Raw genomic sequence first — 9008 nt, 5'->3', positions numbered from 1 at the left:
CGGCAAAAGTCCCTTCAAAATAAAAGTCCGGATCTTATAACTATCAAAATAAAAGTACAAAACTTTACCACAGGAAAACATCGGCACATAAATATAACCACCTCTACAAAAGGTTAAACATATTAAAGGTCATTTACAGTGCCGTTTAATCATTTAAATAATAAACTATTTAAGCTTCTTATAAGTGAAAATGTTTAAAAGAGAAGGGTTTAGAAAAAGTGTCTTTACTATAGGAAATATGCATTCCACAGTTGCCTACAATGATATTCAGGTATTTCTTTTTATATTATATTTGTTAACATGAAATAGGCTATTAGAACAGGCCCAGCCGAAATTACATTGGCCCAGCCGAAATTACATTGGCCCACCCAAAATTGAAATCCTGGCGCCGAGGCAGTTGCAGTTGTATGATACAACTGCAACGAAAGTAACAAAAACAATGTAATATCCTTTTCAGTTTCACAGAACACAAATTGGGTTGTTTACATGATTTTGTTGTGCAATAAAACAACCGGAGAAGCGACCTGCAAGCAAACATCGCGCACCGTGTCCTCATGCTCCTGTTTCACCTGTTTAATACAGGTGTCATCACTGCTACTGATTTTGATTGAGCAGGTTACAAAAAGCAAGAAATGACAACGTGAAATAAGACAATTTTTACCTGTAAGAGTTGCTCATCATGTTCTCTGAGGTGCATCAAAATAAGCAATGCTGCTGCCTTCTTTTTCCTTGTTGTCTCATCATAGTATGCCATTCTGCAGGAACTGAATTGTGATTAATTGTGATTGAAGCTTTGGGAGTTAGCCTTTATATGTACACGTTACCATGACACAAACTATGTCATGCGATGGGTACACGATGCCCTCACAATGGCCTTACGAAGGGCAAAATAGACACACGAAGTAAACACGAAAATGAACCTTCGCAAGGTCCTTCGGCAAAATGTTTGGCATGTCAAAGATTTTGCCACCGCTCCCGAAGTTGCTGCCGGAGCCTGATAAATTCCACCGGCGGACATACGATGGCTTAAGATGCCCTCACGAATGCCTTACGAAGGGCAAAATGGACACACGAAGTCAACACGAAAATGAACCTTCACAAGGTCCTTCGGCAATGCTTTGTGATGCCAAAGATGTTGCCACCGCTCCCGAAGTTGCTGCCGGAGCCTGAGAAACTCTACCGGCGGTCATACGATGGCTTAAGATGCCCTCACGAATGGCCCGATGTTGCTACGATCACAGCCGAATTTGAACATTTCCTTTATCGTGTGTCCATCGGGTGTCAATTTCGGGACAGTGTGACAGGGGCTTAAAGGCCCTGATGGATGGACACACGAATATGGAATTGTGAATTTCGCACGAAGATGGCCCCGAACCACACACGAAGGCAACATTTACATTACATTTAAGACATACAACTGCAATGAAAGTACCAAAAACAATTATGTTACAGTACTATGATACTGTACTGATATCTTCAGACTTTGTTCTTTACTTTATCCGTCGTTATATGTAGAAAATATTACGTTTTCTCCGTAATGTTGTTTCCATAACAACAACAACTTCCTGTCAACTGTCCTTCAAAATAATATATTATATCCTTTTTAGTTTCACAGAACACAAATTGGGTTATTTACATAATATATTTACATGATTTTGTTGTGCAATAAAACAACCAGATGGACACACGATAAAGGAAATGTTCAAATTCGGCTGTGATCGTAGCAACATCGGGCCATTCGTGAGGGTATCTTAAGCCATCGTATGACCGCCGGTGGAGTTTCTCAGGCTCCGGCAGCAACTTCGTGAGCGGTGGCAAAATCTTTGGCATGCCAAAAAATTGCCGAAGGACCTTGCGAAGGTTCATTTTCGTGTTGAATTCGTGTGTCAATTTTGCCCTTCGTAAGGCCATCGTGAGGGCATCTTGTTATCATCGGTGCCATCGGGCATTCGCCCCGATCAGAGTGAGGGTGAATGCACCGATGATAACACGAAGATGACATGATTTGACAAGATGCCCTCACGAGTGCCTTACGAAGTTGCCGCTCACGAAGTTGCTGCCGGAGCCTGAGAAACTCCACCGGCGGTCATACGATGGCTTAGATGCCCTCACGAATGGCCCGATGTTGCTACGATCACAGCCGAATTTGAACATTTCCTTTATCGTGTGTCCATCGGGTGTCAATTTCGGGACAGTGTGACAGGGCCTTTAAGAAGGTCAGATTTTTTTTATTGTAGTTTCATACGTTTTGTAACTCTTATAATAATATGATTTTATGATATTCATATACCGTACTACCCATCATTGTTGTGGGACTTAAAATAAAGTGTTACAGAAAATGTAAATGTCATTATTATTTTTGCATGACTCTCTGTGTGATGTTGTGTTCAAAATTCCAGGAAAGACAGACGACTTCTAAGTTTAACTATTTATTATGAGAGAGCAAAATATTATGTATCAGTTTGGCCAAGGACTCCGTCACGTCATAGAAATAACAGGCAGCCAAGCTGTAATCTGTAAATCTATTTCCGGACAAGAGCCTCGAACCTCGCGTGTGCATACATTTGTATTACACAGGGCATTGCCCGTACATTTATGATTGGTCAAGACTTGCTGAAGAGATACCATGGTTTAGACTTGGTTCTCTTTGGTAGGTGCGCAGATTTAGATAAAAGTCTCTTGGCAACACAATCAGCATTCAGCCGGAAGTCCCTCCCTACTCTGTCACCATCAGTGTTGGGTGTAACGCGTTACAAAAGTAACGGAGTTACAGTAATATATTACTTTTTGCTGTAACGAAATTTGGGTAATATATTACCCGTTACAATGCTCAGTAACGCAGTTACAACACATTTTAACCCGAAATGAAATGGTGTTTTGTTGAATGTACTAACATAGCGAGACATTCCGACACCAGAGACAAATTATTGTGCGGGTAGATTAGTAAACCTGGTGTTTACCCTTTAGGCTTCGCGTCGGGATCTTCGGGGCAGTTGAAAGTTATGCACCCTCTATTCAAAAAAGAGAATGGAGCGAAAAATACAAATTGTGTCAGGTGCGCGTGACCTGCTCCGCTGCGCGTGCATCATTTCCAAAGTGCTTCCACAGAAGTGACACACATCTGTGGATAATAATTTATACGAAAAGGGTTAAAGCAACCATCACTAAACGCCAGCAACACTGCATCTACTGCAGACAGTAGCAACAGGTCAGATGGGGACATCACGTTACCCTCCGTTGTGGACACTAGCTTAGTCCCGCCTGACTCGCCGCCCTCGCCCCCGGAGCAGCAGTCTTCGTTGCCCGAAACTACGCCGCCCCTCTGCGGCCCGCAGGTGCCAGGATACCACGGCAAAACCGAGCCTGCCCAGGTATATCTAAACAAGTACTCGCCTGTACATTGGGGTTAGGCGGTCATTTTGCAGGTCGTGGTATAAAAATAGACAATGGAATATTCATGTGAAAATAGGGCCATATTCTGCCATGCCTGTAGAAATGTTGGGTCAAAAATAATGCATACAATAGCACAGATGCCTTCACCACGAATGGCTACAAAAAGATCTCATATCCCAAGCTTACAGTATCAACGAGCTGATGTTGCAGCTGAAATGTTCTCCAGGTCACAAAGTCAACCTCACATGATGATGTGATACCAGTTTTCAAGCACAGTAAATGTAGTCTTCCCAGAGTATATGATGGGACCAAAGTGATGATTTAGTACATGGTTTTAATAATACTTTTGCTTTTCAATGTTTGCCATTTTAAACCATGAGCTGGTTCAAATAATATTTGCCTTGATTTACAATATGTGCTCATTTGTTTTATCAGTACGGTTTTGAAGCTTTTGTGCTTTTCTTTGCCATAGTCCACTTTGGACTGTATGAAATATTTCAGGATTGCACTTTTAACTCACTTGAAATGTTCTCACTTGCTTGGTTTCAAAACATAGCAAATGCCATAATCTGTTCATTGGGGACCATCAATGCTATTTTTCATTGCTGTTGCCGGCCACTATTGCTCATGTAAACCTACTACTGCTGCGCCCCCTGTAATCTCAGAGGCACCCTGAGTCATTTTGTTCTGGAACCGGGCCTGTACTTGGCCACATACTAAACAAAATACAGAGCCCATTCCGTGTCCTGTTAGTGTTTACTTCCTGTCTGCCTTCTCCTGGTGATTTATCTGACGTCCAGAGCTCCGTCTTTTAACCTCTTTTCCTTTCTCTTTCTGGATCCTCCTTAGCCACCTTCATTATAGTCATTGACAGTGGTCTGTATTATCAACGTGTCACATGTTAAGAATTTACAATCAGAATCGAGTATTCAACTAAGCCGTGTAATACAAGTTGTTAGTAGCCTTAAGGGCCTACACAGTTGTTATGCTATACCACATTGCCCTTCACTGGATGTATAATGAGCTGCACTAAACTACATTTTAGCATTTAAAATACCTAGCCATTCTTTTGCGGTTATTTTGGTAAATTAACTCAAAAGTAAAGAAAAAGTAGTGTAACTCATTACATTTCAGAGACAGTAATATTGTAATGTAACTTATTACTTTCAAAAGACAGTAATAAGTAATATGTAATATATTACATTTTGGAAGTAACTTGCCCAACACAGGTCACCATCATACGTAATTTGTTTTTTTCTGAAGCTTTCTGCAGATATTTTTTTTTTTTTACCTTTATTTATCCAGATAAATCCCATTGAGATCATTGAACTATTTTACAAGGGAGACCTGCTCAAGTAGGTTCCACATGAAACATAAAAACATTAACAGAACAACAAAAGGACATTTTACATCATCATCACAGGGATTACAGATATAGTGGAATCTTCATAATGTTGCTTCCTAGCTGTGTGTGGGAGCGAAGCTCCCCCAAAGCTCAAGGCCGGAGTGATGTCCTGTTTATGAATAACTCTTTGTATTCTTTCAGTGTCTGCACCTGACCTTGCTGCTCTGTATTGCAGGCTAAAGACGTATATTTATTCCAAAGTCACAGTCACATAAATTAGCACAAGAAGCTTATAATGTAATAATAAGAATCAGTCTTTCTAATGTTATATAAAAATAGCCTCCACTTGTTTTCATGGTTGTTGCAGTGCTCCTCAGGCAAATCGTGTAGATGAACAGTATGTGTTGCTGAGTGCATGCCACTATTTGTGTTATAAAGCGAATGCATCATGCGTACGGGCAAAGCTGCACTCCAACATTAAAAAAATGCTCATTGCTCTGGTGTGACTCCACCATCTGCTTGACAGAGTCAAATAATGGAGACGGAAGCAGATCAGCTCCCTGTTTTGAAGGGAATCACCTTTTAAAATGTACCATAAGATGTCTTTCAGCACACAGAGATATTTTCACACAGACGTTTTTCTGCTTCATTTGCACTCCACTGTCTTTTTTTCGGCAAGCTCATCATATTTTGCCCATGTCAAAAGCTTGTTCTGTTTAATGGATTTTCAGCCAAGAGATTTTCTATTTACGATAAGAGGATGCTCTAACTCTTTAAAGGCCCACTTGAATGTTGATGGGAGTGGCTGTATTCCAGGCATGTATAATAGAGTATTTTTCTATCGTCTTTGCACTCTGTTTAATTTCCGAATGGTTTGCTTTTTAGGAGGATATATACGATAAAAAAAACATTAAATTAATAACTTCACCAAACAGGAAAACGGAAGCCATATGACTAAATGTTGAACAGCTGGTAACTTACAGTAATTCAATGTTGTAAACTCTTTATACACTCCCCTATAGTGAATGATATGGACTCCATATCCTACTCTGGCATCTCTGCTAGTGCAATAGAACAAAAAAAGCAGCTATATGAGGTGTCACCTCGTGAATATAGTTTTATATGTTGCTCAATGTAGTGTATCATTCACACAAAATGCTGGAAGGCTATACGGCTACTTCTCAGTGCTGTCACTGAATAATGATTTTCAAACGGACTGATACATGGCATTTCATTATATATTGACACAGTGGTTCACCATGTTTTGGGATGGATTCTGAATGTGGCCGTGGTATAAGCAAGATAATACACTGGTGCCAAACCTAATCTATAATTATGTTATAGGATACAGGACACCTTATCATGTCTCATGACAATGCTGGTGGAGGTTTTGAGTGTCCCTGGTTCTGGAAGCATGTCCCATTTATTTTCTGCTTGGACAATGATCGGTGACACACAATTGGAGTACTTCCAAGGCTCTGATGGGCATTTAGTTCTCTCGGTCGAATCATCAATACAGAAGATGGACATCTGAATGAGTAAGTGTCTGGTTCTTTAATCAGAAGTCGAAGGTGCAAGTCTATGCATGTACAAATGTAAGATTAACTTCCAGAGGACTATCCAATCAGCAAGCTCCAAGATTAACTCGCCAGATGAATATCCAATAAGCAAGCTCTAAATCCTGTCATAAACACTTCTTAGCGATGAATCTAATGACAATTTATCTTCTGGGAGCAATGATCAATGTTTCGGTTATTATGTTTTAGCCTGAGGATTTCATTGGCAAATCTCAATTTTCCATTTTCCAGAAAATGTTTACTGTCTTATAAGCAACTTTACTTCCAGAAGACATTTAGAATAATCTTTTTAACACTAGAACCGCCAACGGGTACATTTTACCCGCAGCTGTTTTTTGATTGTATGTAACTTTTTTTCAATAACATATTAAAGTGTCCCAGTCCGTTACTTTTCCTGAAAGTGTGTTATGTAGCACCCTCTGTTGTTAACAATTGTCAATATGAAGTCAGATTGAAAAAAATCGCCATGTATACCTATATCCGCCAGCGGGTAATATTTACCTCGTAAAAAATGCAGCGTAAACATGACGTGTTGCTATAGCAACGCCTTTTGTCTACTGCGGTTCCTTAGAGAGAGAGAGAGAGAGAGAGAGAGAGAGAGAGAGAGAGAGAAGTAAGAGAGATAGAGAGAGCAAAGAGAGAGAGGAGAGAGGAGAAGAGGTAGAGAGAGAAGAGAGAGGTAGAGAGGAGAGAGAGGAGTAGAAGAGAGGAGGTTGCCAGAGCCAGAGAAGAGAGATTACAGTTGGGGCAAAAAGGGTATTTAGTCAGCCACCCCAATTGTGCAAGTTCTCTTCCCACTTAAAAAGATGAGAGGCCTGTAATTTTCATCCTAGGTATTACCTCAACTATGAGAGACAGCATGAGAAAAAAATAAAAACAAAACATCCAGAAAATCACATTGTCTGATTTTTAAAGAATTTATTTGCAAATTATGGTGGAAAATAAGTATTTGGTCAATAACAAAAGTGAATCTCAATACTTTGTTATATACCCTTTGTTGGCAATGACAGAGGTCAAACGTTTTCTGTAAGTCTTCACAAGGTTTTCACACACTGTTGCTGGTATTTTGGCCCATTCCTCCATGCAGATCTCATCTAGAGCAGTGATGTTTTGGGGCTGTCGCTGGGCAACACGGACTTTCAACTCCCTCCAAAGATTTTCTATGGGGTTGAGATCTGGAGACTGGCTAGGCCACTCCAGGACCTTGAAATGCTTCTTACGAAGCCACTCCTTCGTTGCCCGGGCGGTGTGTTTGGGATCATTGTCATGCTGAAAGACCCAGCCACGTTTAATCTTCAATGCCCTTGCTGATGGAAGGAGGTTGTCACTCAAAATCTCACGATACATGGCCCCATTCATTCTTTCCTTTACACGTATCAGTCGTCCTGGTCCCTTTGCAGAAAAACATCCCCAAAGCATGATGTTTTCACCCCCATGTTTCACAGTAGGTATGGTGTTCTTTGGATGCAACTCAGCATTCTTTCTCCTCCAAACACGTCTAGTTGAGTTTTTAACAAAAAGTTCTATTTTGGTTTCATCTGACCATATGACATTCTCCCAATCCTCTTCTGGATCATCTAAATGCTCTCTAGCAAACTTCAGACGGGCCTGGACATGTACTGGCTTAAGCAGGGGGACACGTCTGGCACTGCAGGATTTGAGTCCCTGGCGGCGTAGTGTGTTACTGATGGTAGCCTTTGTTACTTTGGTCCCAGCTCTCTGCAGGTCATTGACTAGGTCCCCCCGTGTGGTTCTGGGATTTTTTGCTCACCGGTCTTGTGATCATTTTGACCCCACGGGGTGAGATCTTGCGTGGAGCCCCAGATCGAGGGAGATTATCAGTGGTCTTGTATGTCTTCCATTTTCTAATAATTGCTCCCACAGTTGATTTCTGCACACCAAGCTGCTTACCTATTGCAGATTCAGTCTTCCCAGCCTGGTGCAGGTCTACAATTTTGTTTCTGGTGTCCTTTGACAGCTCTTTGGTCTTGGCCATAGTGGAGTTTGGAGTGTGACTGTTTGAGGTTGTGGACAGGTGTATTTTATACTGATAACGAGTTCAAACAGGTGCCATTAATACAGTTAACGAGTGGAGGACAGAGGATGCTCTTAAAGAAGAAGTTACAGGTCTGTGAGAGCCAGAAATCTTGTTTGTTTGTAGGTGACCAAATACCTATTTTACAGAGGAATTTACCAATTAATTCATTAAAAATACTACAATGTGATTTCCTGTATTCTTTCCCCCCATTCTGTCTCTCATAGTTGAAGTGTACCTAGGTTGAAAATTACAGGCCTCTCATCTTTTTAAGTGGGAGAACTTGCACAATTGGTGGGTGACTAAATAATTGTTTGCCCCACTGTATATTGATAGATGGATAGACAGGTAGATAGTTATAGATAGTGTAACATCTTGGAGAATACAAGATCTTGGATGACTGAGCTCACGTTGAGGACGTAATGCATGTGTGCAGGTTACGTGCCAGTTGAATAAAGATGGACACTCGGAATGAGAGAAGTAGTCCGCGTCGTCTGTTTATGTAGACAATTATATGTCCATAGAACAGAACATTACAGATAGGTCGATATATAGTTATAGATAGAGAGATATGTACCTAAACAAAACACAAGTCTAACACCAAGCGTTTAAATCAGCACTCTTAGCGATATTTTATACTTCATGCTATCTGCACAAA

General features: G+C 40.8%; 1 protein-coding gene across 1 annotated transcript in view; it reads right to left on the bottom strand.

Annotated features, from left to right (window-relative positions):
- Positions 1–4, bottom strand: part of LOC117560564 — a 7802-nt gene extending 7798 nt beyond the window's left edge. The window contains exon 1 of the transcript XR_004571188.1: positions 1–4. This exon is cut by the window's left edge and continues 118 nt beyond it. The gene's annotated coding sequence lies outside the window, so the exon portion shown is untranslated.
- Positions 5–9008: the final 9004 nt, after the last annotated feature.

Source organism: Gymnodraco acuticeps, unplaced genomic scaffold (genome assembly GCF_902827175.1).
Source record: "Gymnodraco acuticeps unplaced genomic scaffold, fGymAcu1.1, whole genome shotgun sequence".
Classification (NCBI taxonomy): Eukaryota; Metazoa; Chordata; class Actinopteri; order Perciformes; family Bathydraconidae; genus Gymnodraco; species Gymnodraco acuticeps.
Note: the sequence above shows the minus strand (reverse complement) of the source record. Positions and strands in the feature narration are given on the sequence as shown.